The following is a 23,161-nucleotide window of genomic DNA, read 5'->3' as shown; positions in this document are numbered from 1 at the left end:
CTAGAAGTTACGTATTGCTAATAGGGTCCAACAGTGAGGGCATGGAAGGCTAGATTAGAACTCGGAAACCTGAGGCCAGTGGATTAAAATGTACTGTCTTGAACTGTAAATCTGTTGATGGTCACGTGTTTATGTGTGATGGTCATGTAACACAAATTATTGTAGCATGCAGAAAAAAAGTCATGAGCTACTGACATTTTCTATCGACATAGTATGTGTCACAAATGAAACTAATGGAATATATTTTTGAAGGTGATGAATGCACCAATGGAGCTAAATATTTGAAAAATACCACAGTTAATAGCTGAACCTGCTTTTTGTGGTTTCTTTTGCGGATTTTGGGATTTATAGTTAATTTCCTATTTTCCGCCAATCGAAATAGAACAATAATTCTAATATTATGAAAAATGATTTGCATATACAGCAAGTGAAAGATTTAAGAAAGATGAACGGTTTACGCAAATTTATAAAAATGTTTTTTCTTTCACGCAGTAAAACCACTAGAAATCGATTTCGTTGAACGTTTCTAAGTTTATTTTAAAATTACGTTCACGGATTATCGATATTGATTTATTAGCTTTTTTCGGCGTGCGTCTTTTTCAAAATCAATTAGGACCATTTGAAAAAAATCGCAATAGACCATAACATGTGTCCTGTGTTATGCTGATATTTTTCAAGAAGTATGTTTTGTGCTGACGACGTTCGTTCTCACATTAAAATTCTGCTAACATCTAGCGTTGACTACGACTTCAGTATATGTGCAATGAACTGAACTGCAATCAGGTTACGAATTATGTCTATCAATCATTCCGTTACACGATCTATAGTGCGTGATCCGGGAAAATTGATAATTTTTAATTGTTTTGACATATTCTCCGTATGGCTTTTCTCATATTTTTAAAACGAGTACTGCTACATGTACATTTAACGTATTAGGCAATTGTTCTTGATTTGATAATTTTAAACTGGTTTTAAATTTTTTTATGGAGTTGACTCTTTTCAATTTGGGTAACTTTGATCATCAAACGTTCAATCATTTATCTATGTATAAAGCAAGCATCGGTAAACGCCTTGGTAGGCAAATAGTTGAATACATCGATTGTTTGGACAAAGGCATCATCACCGCTAGTGGCATTAGGGGTAATCAGTAATATGTACCCCGGTGCAAAACGACTTTTGGCATATTCCGCTATGTTCAGGAACATTTTCATTAATGTTTACTACTGGATCGCTAATTCGAGATCCGAACTACATGCGCTGTTGTAAATACTCTGGAAAAACTGCTGAAATGTATTAGAAATGGCAATGAGTCGTTTTGCCTCGAGGGTCATATTTCCAGTTTCCAACCTGGGTTTTCAACAATAAAAATCAAATTTTGAAATAAAAAATGTGGTTCAACCTAGAAAATAAAATTACTTATCACACAATTATACGTACGAGCCTATTTTTTTTGTTATTAATTGATTTTTAGTGTTTTTTTAATATGGGGAAAAGACGGCTTTGAGAGTTTTGTTTCATTGTTTCAATATTGCAAATTTGAGCATAATCAGTCTAACCCCCCTGCCAATAATAGAACAAAACCTGCCAAAGCCGTCATTCCCCTATCTAGAAATATAATTTTTACTTAGATTAGTAAAATCAAAACAGGTTAAAAAATAACTGGCTCGAATAGTTGAAATATTAAATTATTTAAATGATTTTAAGTCTGTAAACACGTTCTTTTTCAGAGCAGAAATAGCTTAGAAATATATAAAAGTGTCTCATATCGTTTGACGATTTATTGTTTTGAGAAATCTTACTCGGATATAAATGAAGATATTCGTAATGAAAGCGAATTCTCCGGCTTTGAACCCTCCCTATGAAAATTGTTTCATTATAAATTATTTTGTTCTTACCCCACCGCCATAACCATTTACATAATAATGTGCAGCCAATGCAGTCTAACGAAACAAATTAATTATTAATTTACTTTTCTATAAGACATAGCTTTTGACTGCTCAGAACATTCATTTTCACTCCATCATAATAGATAGCGATACATTCACATGGCGGCAATATTGGTCACATGATACGAACGACTGCGGGTAATACATTCATTGCCATGGAGGCATGTGTCTACAACACTATATGTCACAAGAGAATGTTGTGCAACATTCTGTCCGGTACAAGCAATGTGACATGATAATAGCAGCAAATGATCGTACGAATCACCTCGAGGCCCAAAAAGCTCTCGCATCGAAACGTCCGGAGCAGGCATTGAAAAAATCAGATCATGAGTAAAAATCAGCTTAATTCATGCCAACGTGATGTTCTGCTGTGGTCTAATCGCTGATGCTTTCTAGATCGTTGAAATTTGCGTTCGTTGATTCAATGTTTAAAGATCTTCAACGCTCACCAATGGGAGACAACTGAGCGAGGCAAATCGCTTGGTAGCCTAAAATGAGTGTTGTTACCACACGGTGTTGAAAAATCTTTTCAGACAAGGAAAATTAAGACTGCTATGAGAATGGAACTCGGACACTGCATGGAGGCTTCGATACTTTCTCTCCTCCATCCCAGCAACTTGAAAGCAGAGTGAATAAAGTAGAACGTCTGATGTGTTTTGGTTTATTCTAGTAAAGCAAACGTAATACAAATGCTCCAGTCGTAGCTTCCCGATACCATACCAAGTTTGGCTTAGGAACCTGTCGCTCGTTGTTTACGCAGCAACGATCGCTCATAATCGTTGTCTGGTATCCATCAGCAAGGCTGTTCACTCACCTGGCATTGGATGCTATGATTGAATTAGATCAATGCTCTTCCGCTTCACTCACGCTTTCAGCCTGCATAAGCTCATACGCCAACTTACTGCGGCGAGCTAGCAAGTTACAGTGATGCCGGAAGGGTATGCCCTCGATCTCTTACTTCTTACCAACGAATGTTCCACATGTGCTTACTACCTTGGAGACGCTGTACGGCTGATTAAAGCTGTTGAAAAATATGTTGATGAGCGGAGGATGATACAACAATTGAACCTGTGTCGCCTATGCATTGGAGCGTGAGAAGACCGTGCGAGATTCCAGTGGACATTGAGGGATGTCAACAACGTCATTCAAGTGGTACAACCAACAGCCTAGTGATACCAACCGGGACAAAATGATGATAAGCAGGTAGAGAAAAACCGACCAAGGAGAGTATTAATGATGTGCAAAAGTGAAAACTGCAAGGAAAAGGAACCAAAGCCGAGCGACTTTAAACTTTCTACCAACCACTATTTGTTGGTGAGGAACATTTTCTTCGCCTTCTTCTGGTGACTTCTGGTGACTTAGTTCGATTTCTGTGTATGCATTCCTGGTCAGAGAAGAGCTGATCGTTGAAGAAGTGGTCGGTGGAAACTCAACCAGTGTACCATCAGTGGACAGAAAATGTGAAAGAACCGAGGCGAATTTCAACGTGTTATGGTGAAAGTTATGTGACACGCGAGCTCGGCCAAGCATTCTTTGACCGATGTACGAACGGTAAGTAAGCTAGTCTTGCCGAAGCAACTCTTTACAGACAGAGCTAGCCGAGGTTTCCATACTTGAAAGGCCTTCCGGTGGATGATTATGAGAATGCAATGATGGGATGGATACAGAACCTAGTCAATAGACAGTCCTGTGAACAGAGTTCACGTTTCCATATCTGTGAGTACCAGGAGAGTTCCAAGGGTCTACACGAATTGCATCCTGAGGAAACTACCAAACGGATTGATCAGCGTTTCGAGACCGGGCTTCTGTGGAAGTACGATTGTTTTGAGTCCCGGATAGCGGAGGATACAGTCATTGGAGATAGTGTTTAAGGAAACAGCTTGCAGAAAAGCGTGCCAAAGAGGTACATCCACAAAGCAACAAATAAAGAGCTTGGGATTCACGATGCACATGGTACTTACTTTTGGGTGGTCATAAATCCAAAGAAGTCCCGAAATTGCATCCTTTGATGCAGCAGCTCAAGGATCTGCTGAAGAAATGTTCTTTCGGTTTTCGTAAAAGCGGATAGCTCTGTGTGCGGATTTGAAAGAAATGCTTCATCAAATTCGATCCACCCAAAGATGGACATCCACAACGATTTCTCTGGCGGATAGTCAACTGAATCTCCGAGGTGTAAACGGAACCGTGAGACAACTCACTTTATGGTTCCTTCACTCGGACAGCGCTGATTGGCGCTTTGATGTTGTGACAGAAGAAGAAGAAAGAAGATAATAAATTGAAAATCTTCTTCCTTGTTTTAAAGCTTAATTAAAACGGTAAACAATACGGGGTTGACTTTTCTTATACTGTGTATTAAGTGTAATATCACAAATAAAATTTTGAATTGTAGTATTATACAGTACAAGAAAATTCAACCCCGTACTGCTTACGTTTTAAAAATTGTTTAGAATTTTGGGAAAGTTTTAAAAACTTCTTCGTATGATTTCGGTGAGATTTCGATTATCATCTTTTTGCTTCTTCTTCTTAATTCAATGCATTCAACAATTAAGAACACGTAAAAATTATGCAATGATGCAAATCAAGATTCAAACATGACTGATTCTCTTGGCCATGCGTCTGATGGAATTTGACTTGCGATTGATTTGAATCGCCCATGAATGAGAATTTAAGGATTACCAACACCGCCTTACAGTTCGATTGGACTATTTCAGGAAACAATGGGATCCTCGTCGAATGCAACTCTTTGTAAGCAAATTGGTTCAGGGTAAGTGCCTGGAGTGAAAAACGCACAGACATCAATTCGCCGAGCTGAGTCGATTGAATATAACGCAAGGGTCTCCGCGTTTTCTTTAAAAAGTACGTTTTATATCTGTGTGTTTTTCTCATTTTTTAATAATGTGCGAGAAAGACATCACCAGTGGTAGTGATGATTATAGGTTTTTGAATCATACTGGGTTGAGTGCATATAATCCCATCCTAAATGTTTATTGAAATGCAGTTCTTCAATCGAATCAACTAGATTGATGAAATGCTGCGTAAAATAAACAACCAAACAAACCCAGTAGTTAAGCATCATTAACGTTCTTCCATTCTACTACGAACGAGTTGTTTACCACTCGTCGTTTTTACGTCCCAGTAGTAGCAGATGTGGCACTATCTTCTGTACTCACCACATGCGCACTGAAACATTAGTCAGCGCAAACGGAATGGCACCGGCTTTCCTCATAAGCTCCATGGCCCGTGAATCCTTCTCCCCGCGAATGTTGCGCTGCTTCCATATACCGGCCTGTGAAGCATATCTAAAATTGTGGTAAAAAGTTAAACATCATCCTATTTTAATTAATGCTCGATCTCAACTACAGAAAACCTAACGCACCTTTCACGCGGATGCAGTCTTGGTTGAGATCGGGACACCGAGAAGGGCTTCGGTGGCCAGTTGTTCCTCGGTGAGTGTTCCCGAGGCGATCAGTTTGTCTGCCATGGCAGCTTCTTTAGCGCTGTGGAGTAGCATTGATCAACGACGCAGTTTAGCAGCGGTTTATCTCCTGCAGCGCTCGATGAAGGCCTCCATCACTTCGACGCTGGTTAGCTGGAAGGGCAAAGAAAAAAGGCCAAAAAAATGAGCTTGTTTGTATAGCAATTAAAAACGGTCGATTTTTTTTTCATTCTTAAACAATTTCATTCGTTTATCTCTGATAACCAGTGATAAGTTTATAGCCCAATCAGATTACCCTTTTATCTTAGTAAATATTGTGAAAAAATAATTGAAGGTTACTTTATCATGATGGCAATCTGATAGACTCTTCTACATATTTGTTATTAATATTTCTCTTATATGAAATTTCAAACAAAACAGTGAAACACTTAAATTACATTGTGCACATTGTTCCTGCAGGGTAACTTCGCCGGGCTTAGTGGTTATTCAGTTATCTGTAGAAAGGCGTCTTAAGTGAACATTCCAAACCATAGAATCCGACCTTCTAAATAAATCAAAGAGAAGCACCCCAAGATTAGTTCTCGAGTGAAACAGACATTTCATTTCAATGGGAGCCCCCCTTCCAAAGGAGGAGGGGTCGAACCATCTTGAGAACCTTTCTCGGCTCCCTAGAACCTGCATACGAATTTTTCACGTCGATCGTTCAGTGAGTTTCGAGTTCATAAGGGTCAGACCGAAAGAATTCATTTGATGTACATATATAGAGGAAATGAGTCTCATTACACCAGGTTTTTTTACGTTTGGTTTTGGCGTTTAAGACCTTCAGCGTGAATGAAGCAAATGAGTTAACCCCACCAAAACATTCACAAAAAATCAAAGAAAATTCAGGGTATTTGAAAAGCTGTAAAGTTCAGGTTAACTGAGAAATTAATGAATTCCAACCGCGTAAAAAAACTGAGTTCTTCCATATTACAACACTTTTCTCCAAAACTGTCCCAAATGGTGGCCCATTTTCGGATTTTACGACTACGCGGATTTCGCGATTTCGCGGATGGGGCGGATAACGATTTTAGGATTGCGCGGATTTAGTTTTAGGCGAATATTTAACAAATAAATGCTAGATCTAAGGACGTATATTTGCAAATTAGATTATGTCTATCTAGATGGGCTTTTTTTCGTTTGCAAATGTTGTTGAGAATTCTACTTGTTTGAAGTCAATTGTTCACATTATTTTTGGATATTTAGCCATTGTTGTATGCTTGATTACACTCTTGAGCATTCATTGAACAAATGTTATGACTTTATGAGGAGAGGCTCGCCGAGATATTTGTCGTAATTCCAAAATATGTCTACTTTCTGATTGATTATTCCCTTTCGATGAACCTGTTGGAATATTCACCGAAAAATCGAAATCACCCTAAGGAATTTTCACAAGAAAGAATTCTCAATACATAAATTTACAGCCTAAGAGAATTTCTAGATTCAAATCCAAAAATTATAAAGGAATTTTGAAGGAACTATCGAAAAATTCTTGAAGTCTGACCATACGAATTACCGTAAAGAAATGCACAAGAATGCGCCTTGAGTTTACGAAAGAGTTCTGGAAGGGATCTCAGGAATTCACCAAAGAATGTAGAAACTTCCAAAGCATTTCCATAGATTCATGTAGGAAATTCAGAATTTATTTGCGGAAGAATTTTCAGAGAATCCCAGAGAAATTTCGCAAGAATTCACGTTATGATTCTCAGAAATTCCTGTAGTAATGATCATGAAATTTCTGTATACGTCCTTAAAAATTTCCTTGCATTTATCGTCAGATTTCAAGAGTATTTTTCCGCAAGAAGTCACCAATAAATTCCTGAAAGAATTTCAACTGATTTCCACAGGAATTAACCTGATTTGGTAACAACCTGATTTAGACCCCCTATAGATTTTGGACCTCCTAGTGACATTTTTTGAATTTTGACCCAAAATCAATCCTGCTGCAAATTCCATTACTGTTTTCATAAATAATGTTGTTCTGCCTGTTGAATAATGTTGTTGGACGGCCTCATTTGCTCGCTCTTAAGAAAGAGCACAGACTGAGTGCGCCAATTACCGAGGAATAACCCTCCTTAAAGAATAACCCTTGGTGTACACAATATGTCCCGTATTCTGTTCTAACAGATTGAGACCGCTTGAAGAGTCCTCGTCGGCGAATATCAAGCAGGTTTTCGTGAGGGCGATCAACGACGGATGAAATGTTTATCCCTGAGACTAATCATTGATAAATTCGGAGTAAAATTCCAGACACATCATCTGTATTATTTTATGGCGGCGTACGATTCAGTGAAACAAGAATGAATTATGGCAAATTATGCTAGATCATGGTTTTCTGGCGAAACTGATACGGCTGATTCGTATAACGTTGGACGGATCGTCGAAGTGAAGAAGTGTTGATGAAAGATCGACGTCATTTGTTACCTTAGATGGATTAAAGCAGGTGATGCACCTCGAATCTACTGTTCAATATAGCGCCGAGGGAGCGATTAGAGCTGGTGTGCGAAGCGGCACATTATCACAAAATCGTATGCTCCTGGGATTTGGGGACGATATCGATAATATCGATTGATCGCCGTGCCGTGGAAGAGGCTTTGCCTTTTAAGAGGGAGACAGCAAGGATTGGGCTCACGATCATACCAGCAAAACCAGTGGTAGCGAAATGGTGGATGGTGAAAAGTTTGAAGTGGTAGGAATTTGCGTATCTTGGAACATAGTGACCGAGGGTGAAAAGGCGTATTGCAGCTGCAATAGGGCTTATCACGACTCGTAACCAGCTCAAGTCCCGTAGTCTGCAAACGAAAACAAAACTCGCGCTGTATACTACTCTGATTCTTCCGGTGGCTTTATACGGCCATGAAACATAGACGTTAAAGGAGGTTGACATCAGAGCTGGAGTGTTTGAGCGTAAGGTGCTGCGGACAATACTGGTAAACAGGAGAACGGTATCTAGCGGCGCCGCATGAATCACGAATTGTACCAGGTGTATAAAGGGCTGGATATTATTGCTTATACAACACGACAGAACTACGGTGGGCTGGTCACGTTCGTATGCTCGGAAGAACGTCAAGGAAGATAATATTTAGTAGAGAACCGGAAGAGGCGGCTTCGTGGAAGGCGCGTACACGATGTCTTTTGCAGTTGAAGAGGACCTGAGGGCGCTCAATGTTCAGGGCGACTGGAAGCGATTGGCCCAGGATCGAGTCCAGTGGAGAAGGATACTCCATTCGGCGTAGGTTCATCGAAGAGCTGCAGCCCATCAAGTATCAAGTAAGTTATCAGAGATATTGCCTCCGAAATCAGTTATTCATCATGCCAGCTAGAAAAAGTCTCTCGCGGTATGCTACATCAAGTAGGTGGTTCAAAATGATTTTGTACGTGCTCATCTGATCTTTATCATGTTCAAGTTCCTCTGAATTTGAGCTCATTTGATTAAACTGATAGCAAGCCGTATCAAGTTTGAATGTTATATGGGAAATTATTTTTCATTATACTTAATAACGATCTCATTAAGCAGTTAAAACCCATAGCTGAAAGGAATACCAACAGCTTTCACTCAGTGAAACCGCATCTTAATTAATCGTTTCCATAATTAGTAATCGAATTTAATCTATACTGTGGTTTTCTGGAGCTAATTGCATAACCTCAACAGGCAACATTGCTGCTCGTGGCGCGAAAGATAGCACACAAATTCAGGCTACTATGTTGCACTGCACGTTTCAGTGATGCCCTCAAAGAAGTTTAACGATCATGGCTAAAGATTCGCAACCTGTATTAAAATCGATTACTAATTATTGGGGCGATTAATCAACATGCGGTTTTCGTTGGGTGAAAGCGGTGAGTCCTTTTTAGCTATGTAGGTTTTCTTTAACCTGCGCTTAATGCGAAGCGTCATTACAGTATTGAAAAATAAATTTCCCCATACCAATTTGCTTGAAACTTGAAATCGCTTGTGCTAAATCAGTTTTAATCCAAATGAGCTCAAATTTTCAGAGGACACTCAGAACATGATAAAGAGTCAGATGAGCATGTGGAGCAAAATTGATTTTTGAACCACCCTAATTAGTATACTAGGTGGTCGGTATTTTATTTTACAAATACCGGTATTCGGTATTTGTGGAATTGTGGTAATACCGGTAGAATACCGTTTTTGTGAAAAATATCAAGTATTATAAGAAAACTTTGATTTGGACTTTTGGATGAAAACAACATTTGATGACAAACTTCAATGCTTGAGCTTGGCAAAGCGAAACTTAAGTAGACATAGTATACTGAGCTGTTGCATGATTGTGCGCTCCAGCTGTGCGGTAAAAGCGCGGCTACAAAACAAGACCATGCTGAGGGTGGTATTGATTCCCAGTGCCGGTCTAGGCAATTTTCAGATTGGAAATTGTCTGACTTCCCTGGGTATAGAGTATCATCGTGCTGCTCTTGAATACGAATGCAAAATGGTAACCTGGCTTAGAAACCTCGCAGTTAATAACTGTGAAGTGCTAATGAACACTAAGCAGCGAGGCGGCTCTGTCCCAGTGTGGGATGTAATGCCAACAATGAAGAAGAAGTATACTGAGCCACTCATCTCCCAATCCGCATTGGATTTTGTTGGCAATGTGCCAACTGCTGAAAATTCCTCTGGTTCAACCGAAGTTGGAGGAATGGTTTCAAGGCCATCGAAAAATCAGTGTCAAGTACTTGCCATTAATCCTCCAGATTCATAGTAGGAGAATCCCTTACGGATTGCATGCAAGGATCCTGGCGTCAACGCATTTGCCATCAGCAGTGTTTTGCTTGCTGTTGCTCTGCAGTTGTTCTTTAACCGATGAACCAGAAAATTATCCATAGAGGCATCTTCTTCGTACCGATCGTCAGGTATGGTCATTGTCTCAGTTTCAACGATCGCATCAGAAATGATAAGACGCTTCAAGATCCCTCTTGCCGCATGCTTAATCAAATGTAGCTCTGGATGTCTCGAAGAAAATGACAAAATCGTTTCTGATCAATTGCTTCAAGGCAGAATTATTCAAAAAGCAAAAAGATTGGCGTATTCTGTTCGGCTGTCTTGAATTATCCCTTCAAAGGATAGACTAAGTGACGGAAATTTCTTTTTGGCTGAATTTGATAATTGTTTCAAGTTCAAATAAATTGAAGTGCCACGTCTGCTGATATAGAATGTAGAACCCACAGCAGAAGATCCACAGCTGCTTGAACAGATTTGAGGGTTGAATTATTTCACCAACCGCCAAACAATCATCACTGAAGTAAATTTGGTTTAAAACTGCAATTCATAGATCCGTTTGAGCACAGATAACATGCTATTCCAGGTGCCTTGGATCAGCCACTAATTTAAATTCTTTTCCGAATTCAGAACGTACATATTTTGCAATAAATTGTTTTCCAGATGATCTACGGAAAGAACTACTACGGCACGTACCTTATTCACAATTTCATATATTGCAAATTTTCGACGATGTCAACATGTTCATTGAGAAAAAATCAATCGCATTTTGGCAGATGGGTAAGAGAATGAAGCAAAACGTATGATTAATGAGGATGATGATCATTTTGGTTATATCGTGAACTTGAGTTACTCATGCACATTTAATTGTTGTTTTTTTCGCGTTGCTTTACTGTCAATATTTGTCCCATCTATGGGACATCAATTACATGCAGTTTAGCTAATATAGTTTGTAGGTGAAAACACTTCGAGATTTATCATTCTGACAGCATTCAGAATACCGAAAATACCGGTATTTTCCGTCTATCCAGCTTTCCACGCTAGCCATAATGGCGGCCGTTATAAACAATTCTGACAGTAACTGCTTCGACGCTGATCTGTTATTGGCGCCTTGTGGACGCTGAAGTAGTTTCTTAGCAACCATTTTGTTGTTTATTTACTTGCATATAGCAGAAAACATCTATGAAAAGTTCACCAGAGTTTAGCATAACCATTTTTTCCGTTTTCAGGGCATTTTAATGTTTAGCAAAATCAACGATGTATTGAACTTTATCAGGCCAATGGTCATGGATTACGGACGTCTGCCCCATAATAGGTACTAGCCAATTAGTGGTTTTATTATCGTTGAGGTTCATCGAACATGGACACTTGGCTCTCGCGTTCATCTCTGGTCAAACAGTCGGTAAAAGTGACGTCTTTGAATTGATGTGATTGCTCCAGAAACCAATGGTTCTCTGTCGCTTAATATCGCGGCCAATTTGTACCTATGTTGTGGCTTTATCACAGTCGTGATTACATCAAACGAAAAAAACTTATTTTTTATAGTACTACAATAATTCTATACTTCAGAGTGAATTTCAAACATCTAATCTGTTTCCGAAGTAGGTATACCTAGACTTCAACCAACAGACTTCAATAAAATTTAATGATCTGACAAAGTTGAATCGAAGTACTTCGAGGTGCTATATTTCAAAATTTGTTAATGCCTAAGAAGCATTCCGAAAATGTGTATGGAAAACGTTTGTGACAAGTTTTCAAAACATAAAACAGAAGTTTTCAATGGAGCTATTCATTTTAAACTTACTTAATAAGTCTATTTTGCTTTTTATCACGATGGGATAATGAATATAAAGAATTGATTTCAACAAACAAGCCTGAAACCCAAATAGTAGTGAAATAGATTTTTCCATTTCAAATCTTTACATTTTTGTGCTTATTCTACATCTCGCACGAGGTGAGGTGGAGGTCTCGAATGAAGCGGAAATTATCTTCGCCTCCCATTTGAATTACACGGTCGCCTCACGTGAGATGAGTTGAAATCGACATTCTCGAGCCATAAAAGTAGACCAGACTTGAATATCTCACATGAGAAAGTTATAATAGTATTTGAACGATGCTTTTTTATAAATGATCGCAGCTTACTCTATTCCTGGTACTGATTCTCACTTCATTCAACTTATCTTCATGTATATTAGTATATCGATATTCATCGGAGATGATAATCGGTAATTGCTTTCAGAGGTGATAGTGGTAATTGCTTTACTGACAATCTGAGATCAAAACAAAATCTCCTGTATTTCAATTAAATGTACTTGGATCCATGAGGCCGAGCATATGGTGCGAGCATTGGTTCTGTATTTGTACAACACACTTTTAATGATTTGTATTTTAAAACTGTTAATATAATCGTTTAACGGTAGCTAAAATATGAACACAATTGTTTTTAACAAATTAAACTGTAAATAATTAATTCCATATTGCATTTTGCTGAGATATTTCTTGAGGATCATATTTTCCACAATCCTCATTCAACTGAGTTATTTTTTACGTACGATACAATCAGGGTATGAGGTTTTGAAAATAGTCTCCACCGAAGAAAATGGAAGCCAACAACGGTACGGCGATGTTTCGGAAGTTCTGGTCATCTCTGAAAATTGGGGTGAGAATGCAGAGCTAATTGGACATGAGAAGCTTATTTACCGAAGCTATCCGTATCCACATTACTCGTGCGCCACTACTTCTTATAGATGATGGAAAATGTCCATAAATGAAGAAATAGTTGAATGAAATCAAACTAATTTAAGGTTCTTTCCTGAGTTTTTCTTGGTTTTGCAGTAAACAAACTAAACACAATTGGTTCTCGGATACCATGATATCGTCGAACAGGCGTAACTTGGCGTCGGAAGCAGTTACTGTCAAATTATTTATGGTAGCGCCATTATGGCGAGCGTGGAAAGCTGGTATCGGTACTACGGTTAGACCACCCTAATGTATACAGAGATGATAAGTGAGAGACTTTCTATCTCTTTGGATTCAACTCGCTCTAAATAAATCAAAAGAGCAGCATAACTCACTCCCAATCATTAGGGAGGCTGCGGACTTGATAACGTTTTCTCATTTCTGATGAAGCAACAAGCAAAATTGAGTGAATTTTCGCACAGACAGACGCACACTAGGCTGTCAGCCTTGCGATATACTCTAAAGCTAGTGAAAGTGCAATTCTTAAAACGTTGACAAAATTTACCAAAACAGGCAAAAACAAAACATCGTATCAACTACCAAAAACACTACAGACAATTATCTTAGAAAGGACACTTAACGACGAACGAAACTCATGAATCATCCCTGAAGATGGTGCCGAAACGTAGGGACGAACACGAATATACAAAAACCCATATTCGCTTTTCCTGGTATCAGTTATTAGAGCAAAAGGGTTTTTAAGAATTTGGTTAACTGGTGATCGTTGGGTTGCAGTCCCTGAAGGAATGTACTGAGAAAAGCTGAGTAAACCAATTAAACTGAGAGTGAATTGTTCTCACGACTGCATTATATTACGTTCCGAGGTCCCTGGTGATTGCCATCATCACCCATCAATGGAACTAAACCGACGAAGTGCTAATTTAGACTTCAGTATATTCAAATTACAAAGCAAGACCATTCTGATGGTTTCTGGGTGCGGTTCCCGTCTCAGGAAACTTTTGAGTTGAATCGGTCTCGACTTTCCTGGGCATTAGAGTGGGGCCCAGTGGAAAAATGCAAACTTCATCCAATCAAGTGAGAGTTTTTCTGAATCATTTTGGGACCCAATCAACTGTGCAAAATATGGGCTCGATTGGTTGGGTTCTTGCTTTCGCAGTTAATAACTGTGGAAGTGCTTAAAGAACACTTAGTAGCGAGGGCAATAAGTCTCGAGAAACCAGATTAGATGTTAAAACTTCAAAGTTCCATATATATGACATTGTTATGTAGAGATAATAAATATTTTGTTTGTACATTGCTAAAATTCTCCTATAGATCTATGGACTTAAAGTCGATTTCTATTTTCGACCCCTTACGCAATACAATTATTGTTCTATTTTATATGGGATTCTTGATTTCGGTGCCCCTAAATACTGGCGCCTCTGTTGGAGGCCAAACGCCAGCTACAATGCTATCAGAATGGCAAGGAAAATTCAAGGTAAGTCAGAATATAACTAGAAAAAAAGGTAAGCCTTTAATGTGGAAGTAAAGTTTGTAAAAGACTACTTGAGAAATGCATATTTGAAACATCTGTATTTATTGAAGTTTGTTCACGTTGAAAGGTGAAATCTAGCTGGACGTAAAGATAAGGTTGCTGATCTAAGAATCGTGTCGATTCCCACACCCAAAAACAAATCTGACAATTATTGTATAAAATCTGGGCATATACAATTTGTAAGCTTTTTATACAAATATTGTATTAAAAAATACAACGATTTATTGAATTTGGACTGAATTTGATTGAATTGATTTGATTTGGAAGATTTGGATTGGCTACGAAATGGTGAGTTGACATCCGTGAAGGGCGCCTAACATAGCTCTGGTTCACAAGTTCCAATACTCACGCTTCCACGGGTCTTCCGATGGCACTGACCACTAGCTAAGGGTTGCGTACTTAGCTGATAGTGTAGCCTGAGCACCGTTGTCCTTTGACATCAGCTAGAGCGAGAGGGTGCGTCCGTGGGTTCGACAGTGGGCTCTGTGAACTTCTATAAAAGCTGCATGCACCAAAGGCTATCAAAGCGACCGTGCTTCTCAAAGCGCACTAGCCTAGTCCTGATGTTGAGTGCGACTTAAACAAATTCGACCCGAGTGATCGAGCGACTCTTCACCAAGGAGGTGCGGCTCCAACAGTGTTCGTTTTGGCATCCAGCGGGTGAGTATGAAATGCTATTCCGAAGCTATCCTAAGATGGCAGCCCCATCCCGGTGGATAGGAAACAATAACAACCCACTGTTCCCGAAACATAAATTTGTTCGAGAATCTGATAATTAAAGACGGACTGATTTTACGGCGACGACTCTTAGCGCGAACCAACGGACACGAATAGGAACATGGAACGTTTTAACCCTGACCCAGCAGGGTAAACGGCAAACTTGCCAATGAGGCACGCCGCGAAGCTTGAGATCCTGGGACTGTGTGAAGTCCGTTGGTCAAACTTGGAGAACACAGAGCGCCGTCGGGACAAGTTCTGCTATACTCTGGTTTACGAGGTGAACACGCTCCCGGCATCGCGGAGTTGGCTTCCCACAAGCGCTCAGGCAACCTGCGCTTGAAGTGGGATCCAAAAAGTGAAAGGATAATCGTTGCCAGAGAACACGGGTCCGAAACCTTACTATAATCCAAGTTATGCGCCAACCGATGCTGCCAATCTACAGACAGAGAACTTCTACAGTCAACTCAATGCCGTCGTAGATAGAATTCGAAGGTGATATCAAGATCTGTTTGGGCGACTTCAATGCGAAGATCTGATCGACAACTCGAACCATGAGCGCATTAGGACGCATGCTCGGAGAAATGAGCGAAAACGGAGGTTCGCAGAATTTGTGGTAATAACGACATGGTGATCGGGGATCGCTCTTCCCTCATCGCATCGACTCGTTCACAAGGTCACGTGGGTCTCCCGTGACGGCTTCAGAAAATCAAATCGACCACATCTGCATCAGCTGAAAATGGAAACGGAGCTTTCTTTACGAATAAAACGTGGTCGATATCGCGTCTGATCATCACCTCCTCATCGGTAAATACGCCTGCGCATTGCGCGGATTCGTCAGCAGGAGGAGAGTTGGACGACGATTCAACACACGCCGACTGGAATACACGGTGAAATGGTCCTTCGTTGAAGAACTGGAGAGGTGCTGCAGATATTCCGGAATGTGCCAGCGTGGAAGACCAATGGACCGCCATCAAGAATGTCTTCACCACCAGCGAGAACAATCTGGGCGAACCGCACCCAGAGAAAACAGTGATCACCGATGAGACGACGAAGGAGAGAGCCGCCGCAACGGGGACATTCGCCTCTCATATCTCACGACGCTTAGTGGGCGAAGATGAACGCACAGCCTGTGAAAGAGCGAATGATCAGTTATTGATCGATCCAACTGACCAGCTGAAACGCTGGTCTGAGCACTTCGAACAACCTTTTCGGCCAGCCAGGCATCACCACCTCGGCATGATCTGCCTAGGATCCGACGTATAACACGCGTCAATACCGAAGCTCCATCATCGCTAGAGATTCAAACAGCCATCCAAAGCATGAAATCGAATAAAGCCCGAGGGTCGATCGTATCAGCCGAGATGCCCAAAGCTGACCCCATGTCATCCGCTCAACTACTGCATCGTTTATTTCGTAATATCTGGGACACGCAACTTTCCCGGTCGACTGGATGCAAGATATCTTAGTGGAGGTGCCAAAAAGGGTGACCTGACTGTGCGATAACTGGCGAGGCATTATGTTGCTGTGTACAGTTCTCAAAGTTCTATGCAAAAGTATCCTAGATTCAGGAGAAGATCGATGCGACTTTCCGGCGGCAGGGCTGGATTCCGTGCCGAAGATCCTTTCATATTGTCACGCTCCGCATTCTGGAGCAGATCAACGAATTCCAAAAGTTCCTTTACTTGTATTCATTGACTACAGAAAAGCTTCCGATCGTCTCAATCACGAGAATATGGGCGCCCCGAGACGCAAGGGTTCCTGAGAAAATCACTGGCCTCATCGAAGGACAGTACCAGGCCTTTTCGTGTAGAGTTCTGCACAATGGGCCTGTTCGACCCTATCCGGGTCGAGCTGGTGAGGCAAGGATGTCTATCATCGTTACTGTTCCTCATCGTAATCGACGAGGTTCTGGTAGATGCGATTGACCGGAACCAAACCGCGGGCTGTTAAGGCAGCTCATAAACCATGGAGCACCTAAACGACTTCCAATTGGTGATGACGTTACTCGCGCAACGGCGCTTGATAGAGAGTAAGTCTAATGATACTGCCGAGCGCCTCTTCGGCAGGTTTGTATATCAACGTCACAAAACCAAATCGTTGGATGTAAACACGGTGACTCCTTCCAGTTTCACAGTAGCCGGGCAACCATCGGAGAATGTTGAAAGCTTCCAATATCTTGATAGCCAAATGGCGTCAGACGGCGGTACCAAGATCGACATAGGCGCACGGATCAAAAGCAAGGCTGCCTTTGCGAGTTTAAGAAATATCTGAAACAGGCAGATAAGTGAACGCACCAAAATACGAATTTTCAACTCTAACGGAAATCTGTGCTGTTATACGCCAGCAACAGGTTAAAGCGATAGCGGCAACGCTCAGGATGGAGATCTTCAAGTCGGCCCTTCGTGGAGGTGTACAGGATCCATAAGTAAAAAGTAAGTTGGATTGGATTTGAACTGGATTTGTTTGATTTGAATTAGATTTGATAGATTTGGATTGATTAGATTGGATTCGATTGATTTGGGTAGAATATGATTGGGTTTGGTTTGATTGATTGCATTTGCATTGGATTTGAGTTGGATTAAGTTGAATTTGAGTTGATTTGGATTGATTTGGATTAGATTTGAATTGGGTTTGGATTGACTGGTTTGATTTGAACTGATTTGGATTGATTTGAATTAGATTAGAGTTGGTTTTGTATTGATTTGACCGATTTGATTGGATTTGATTGGATTTGGTTTGAATTTGAGTTGATTTGGATTGATTTGGATTAGATTTGAATTGATTTGACTGGATTTGAATTGATTTGGGTTGATTTGAACTGATTTGGATTGATTTGGATTAGATTTGAATTGATTTGGACTGATTTGATTGATTTGATTGGATTTGAATTAGATTTGAGTTGGGATTTGGTTTGTATTTGAGTTGATTTGATTGATTTGAATTAGATTTGAATCTGATTTGGACTGGAGATTGATTTGAACTGGATTTGGATTGATTTGAATTAGATTTGAATTGGATTTTGATTGATTTGGATTGGATTGATTTGCATTGGATTTGAGTTGGGATTTGTTTTGAGTTGGATTGAATTTTGATTGGATTTGTATTGAGACGATTGATTTGGATTGACTTTTCATTGATTGGATAAGGATTGATGGGTCTCTTTAGCGTGCGGTAAGAGCGCGGCTACAAAGCAAGACCATGCTGAGGTGGTTGGTTCGATTCCCGGGCCGGTCTAGGAATTTTCGATTGGAAATTGTCTCGACTTCCCTGGGCATAAAAGTATCATCGTGTTAGCCTCATGATATACGAATGCAAAAATGGTAACCTGGCTTAGAAACCTCTCAGTTAATAACTGTAAGTGCTTAATGAACACTAAGCTGCGAGGCGGCTATGTCCCAGTGGGAATGGAATGCCAATAAGAAGAAGAAGAAGAAGAAGGATGAATTGGTTTAGTAATGGTTTAGAGAATCAATAGTTTTAAACAGAGTTAACTGAGCAGCTTTAGGACAGTGTCATGTTTTATAGCTACAAAAATAAATTCACAGCTGTTAAAGGTGTTTAAACAAATTCGCCGGTAGAAATAAGAATACAATTAAATTTGTAAAAAACAAATAATTTGGTTATCAGATATTCATGAACGATTTTATTTTAGAATTTGTTAGTGCATGCAATCTTAGAATTCAAGGAGACTTGATCCTTTTTATGATATACTATTTTGTGAACTGCAAGACGGTCACTTGAGCACAATTATTCACACAAACTGTATACTTTAACGAATACACAACTATTTATTTGCACAACTGTATCCGTACTTTCCCGAGTATAACTCCGTTTTTTCTACCTTCTGCGTATTCAGGCTACTATGATCATTTTCCACTAATCCATCTTCGACCCTACAACCCTCTTTGCTTTATATTAGTGTGGTATAATCATTATGCCTAATGGGCTGACTTAACGGATCTGACGAGCAAGGTGAGTCAATATTCTTCAGATGGGTTACATACAACTCGTCGATACTCTTTCCGATACACACGAAAGAACAGCCTACTCTTCGAACTACTTCACATTCTCTAGTGAGAAATCAGTGTCCAGTTTGTTGTTTTTCCATTCTTTTAGCCAAAACTCGATCTCCTACTTCGATGTCGCGCTTCCTAGCTTTTCTTCGTATCTGATAAATTTTACTCTTTACTTTGAAACTTTCTCTCATACGTATTTCTCGTCTTAGTGCCATTATATATTTAATTACCTTTAATCATCGTCGCCAATTGTAACATTTGGGTACCGTCAACTGGGGAAGCTGATCATTTTAAGACAAAACATGCAATAACAATGTGTGTTTACATTTTAAATCGAAACAAATATTTTCAAAACATGTATGCTATACGTTGCAATAATCAACAACTTTAGTTTTCTGAAATGCGTTCGCATTTATTATTAAAATAAATTAAATTATCACACAGTTTTGAGTAATCTGGTTTGGTGAAGTTGATCAAGACAGCTCATTAAAATCATTATGACCTAGTAGTCAAAATAACTACGTTATTTGTATAAATGTTGAATTTACTACGTAAAGAAGTCTACGAAGTCAATATTTGAAACGAAAATAGCGTCATTTATGACTATCTCTCACTTTCTTCCACAAAATACATTTTCATGGTTATAATCGAAAAACTCGATTTCTACCTAGCGGTAATAACATTTGAACGGAGAATACTGTTGATCACCGTTTCATAAAAAATTTCACCTTTGACTGACATTTCAACTGATCATCTTCACCTCAATGATCATCTTCCCCCAGTGACGGTAATTCAAGAGTGTCACTTGATCACAATGAACTACGCAAAACTCGTATACTCTTTACACGAATACAAAACGCTTTATTTGCACAACTGTATCGTCCTTTCCGAGCATATCTGCTCATTTTTCTACCTTCTGCGTATTCAGGTACTATGATCATTTTCTACCAATCTACCGACTCACGACCCTACATAATAGTCGAACCTCTCAATCTCGCTCGGGTTGTTTTGTTTTCAAATTGTCAATCCTTTATTTGATTGTAACATCACACTCTAAATTGATTTGTATTTGAACTTGATGGTTTTCTTCAGAACTCATAAAACGTAGTATTTTTACATTTTAACTTTCCCAACGAAATGTTTTATCTTTTAGTATAGGTATATAAACACAGCTTATCAAAAACGAATTGATTAGTTAGCAAATTTTGCAAATCGGTCCATCCGTTCGTGAATTATATTGCCTCAAAGAAAATGTAAACTCATTATATACAGAAAAAGAAGATACTCAATAATTAATTTTTCGAGCCAATATTTCATTCAATTTGACAAATCTACAAATAATTGAACACATGAGAACATTTTTTTTCCGCCAAATTTTTGAAGGGGTCGTATTGAGGGATCATGCGTCTCCATATTGATTTAATAACGTAAAATCCAAACATCCTAAAATTGAGGATTTTGATTTTTATCAGTACACACCATTTTGTATATCTATGGCTCTGTGCTGTGAGAAAATTATAGTATTTGGTCAATATTAGGAGAAGATAGGAAGAGGCGGTTAACAATTAGGTGAATCAACTGAATTTGACGACTTCAATGTTTTATGACAGTCACTTACCTTTTTTATGCAACATCACGACTTGTCTCATGGCGCCATATAATACGCATATGATTCCAAGCGTTAAAGCTCAAATAAAATGATAAATGTGTCTGATCATTGCCAACTTGGCCCATTTGAACATTTGGCATGAACTCATCGATGATATCGCATTACTCACAAATATTTACATTCCAAAGATTATCACCTCACGCTGGTCCAGTAATCGTGTAACACTTGTGCTCACTCCATATTCAGTTTCAATAAAATTAAAATCAATACGATCCTGTTGCTTACAACCAATAATATGCATATGGATTGACTTACCTTTCGAGTGCGAATCTTCAACGCCAGCGACGAAGCGACTCCATCAGTATGCGTTCCGGATCGGGGCATCTTCTGCCCATGCTCGCCGTAGATCGTCCCCGAAACCATCGCACCAGCAGTACCAGGAACTTGACTCACGTTCAGAACCGTTTTGCCCAGGTGTGCGGTTTTCGTGTATCTGAAGCTACTCAGACGGTGCGCTTTTGATCCCCGCTCATTCTCCACGCATTCAAACCCTCAGCAATGATTTCGCTTTGTACCGCAGCTGTCTCGCAGTCTCATCGAATGTGTGCCGTTGTTGTTGACTTGATGGCTCGTTGGTAGTCGAGAGGACTACTAGTGACCGCGTGCACTTAGACCAGCTGACCAGGGAAGCGGTGAACTATGGGCAATTGTCCCGCTGTCAGTCTCTCACGCTCGCGGCGCAGAGAACTGGATAAGGCTGGTATCGTGTCGGTCTCGGTCGGCACTGTGTCGGGAAGAAGAAAGGTATGAAACAATGAGATAGGAGTAAATAATTATTGCACTTTTTATTTCATACACTGTTTGACTGGAAAAGTAATTTGGTCGAACGCGAGCAGGAATATATTCTACGGCGGTTTTTAGTTGTCGTCCACACAATTAGGTCTGGTTGATTGCATAGAGTGGTAGATGTTTTGGTCGATGACCTGTTTATTTTAGTTGTTCGTTCGCAAGTACAAGATGTTACATCAAGAACGGTTCCGGTTAAGTTATATCCGGCCTTTATACACGATCCAACATTCTTGAAAATGGATTACTGAGCTGTTCTTTTTTAAATTAAAGTGTAGCCTTTCAAATTTAGTATCTCGTAGACATAGAAAACGTACGAATGTACTTATGGCAAATTGTCTAGGTATATTTTTGTTTTTCTAATACAACAAAGTTAACAACCTAAATACTATAATTTCGCAGTGGAAACCTCGAGTTGTTGCCGACAAATCTGGTTGATTACTATTGAATTTGATAAACATGCCGTTGCAACGTTGTAAAGTAGTTATGAAGAAATTAGTATACTTTTAAATTGCTGCCTCGCATCGCAGCTTAGTGTTCTTTAGGCACTTTCAATTTTTAACTGCGAGGTTTTTAAGCCATTTTGCATTTGTAATCATAAGGCCAATAGATACATTTTGCCCGAAAGTTTTAGACCGGAACGGGAATCGAACCATGCCACCTTCAGCGTGGTCTTGCTTTGTAGCCGTGCTTCCTTAGAACGGTAAAGGACTTTTTACGAAAAAACAACAATATAATCCACCTAGCGATGATGGTGTCTTTCTAGCTCGTTTGGCTTCGCCTTAGAATCCTAAAAGGATCGAAAGGATCGGTTCATCCGACAATCCGAGTTTTTTGTGTTAAATTTTCATAAGCGCCAATGTAATATACGACTGAAGTGTTCCCTGACGAATTTTTAAAATAATGGAATAATAATAGCTAGTATGCTAACAAGTGAGAACTGTTCACTAAACAAACTCTAAAATATTTTTGTTCGATCATAATTTTCTGATATTTCAAATATTTTATATTTACTCTAAAAGTGTTTGGTTAGTTGTTACAATATATCTTTGTTGTTGAATACTTATGTGCTGAAAATGAAACTTTTATCAAAAGAAAGGTCTAGGGACCTGACAGATTTTAGCCATTTGTAATAAAATCGTTTTGAACAACTCTGACTCACAAAGGCGAGGTAGTAAACAATCTAATCTATATAGGTTTTGGTTATCGCAGTAACGAAGCAGCGCTAGTGAGGTTCAACGGTGAACGGTCATATACAATGTTCCGCCTTACACAGCGACAACATGACGCTATATTCGGCAAATAATGCTGTATCACTTGTCACATTTATTCTTTAATAGTATATGTTTGACCTTGAATAATGTTTTTTTTCTTATTTGTGATATGTAGTTAGATATCTAATCTGTGAACATTTAAAGTTATGTTAAGAAATTTCATGAAAATCAATGAACCTTATGGAGTTAAAAGACTTCACTATTTCATTAACTTCCACTACAATCACTTTGCATCAACAGATACGTATTTCGTTTTCTTATTGAAAACTTCTTCAGTGTTTATTTCCCCTAAGACGCTCAATAATA

Source organism: Armigeres subalbatus, unplaced genomic scaffold (assembly GCF_024139115.2).
Source record: "Armigeres subalbatus isolate Guangzhou_Male unplaced genomic scaffold, GZ_Asu_2 Contig152, whole genome shotgun sequence".
In the NCBI taxonomy this organism is placed as follows: domain Eukaryota; kingdom Metazoa; phylum Arthropoda; class Insecta; order Diptera; family Culicidae; genus Armigeres; species Armigeres subalbatus.
The sequence above is the reverse complement of the archived record's forward strand: the minus strand, read 5'-3'. Positions refer to the sequence as shown.